The sequence below is a fragment of the Theobroma umbraticum genome, unplaced genomic scaffold, assembly GCF_002168275.2.
Source record: "Theobroma umbraticum cultivar Fairchild unplaced genomic scaffold, ASM216827v3 scaffold_69.0, whole genome shotgun sequence".
NCBI classification, from domain to species: Eukaryota; Viridiplantae; Streptophyta; class Magnoliopsida; order Malvales; family Malvaceae; genus Theobroma; species Theobroma umbraticum.
Genome location: NW_018397293.1, coordinates 344,220 through 344,648, shown reverse-complemented (window position 1 = coordinate 344,648; position 429 = coordinate 344,220).

Genomic DNA, 429 nt, shown 5'->3' with positions numbered 1-429 from the left:
ATGAATTATGAGAATATAAAACCATTTAAAGCGAGTAATAATACTTTCAAAGACTTGAGTCACTATAAATGGACTTTTCTCTCTAATTGATGGCTTTTGTTTCACATTTCTTAAGACAGACATTCAATAATAGCATACTTTAACCAAAAATGTAAAAAAAAATCTAACTTAAAATCAATTATGAGAATATAAAACTATTGAAAGCGAGTAATAAGGCTTTCAAAGGATTGAGTGACTATAAATAACTTTTCTTGAAAATGGATGGCTTTTGCTTCATGTTTCCCAAGCCAAGCATTCAATTATAACATATTTTAACCAAAAATTTTAAAAAATCCAAATTAAAATCAATTATGAGTATATAAAACCATTTAAAGCGAGTAATAAGTCTTTCAAGGTGTTGAGTGACTTTAAATAGACTTTTTCTCCCAT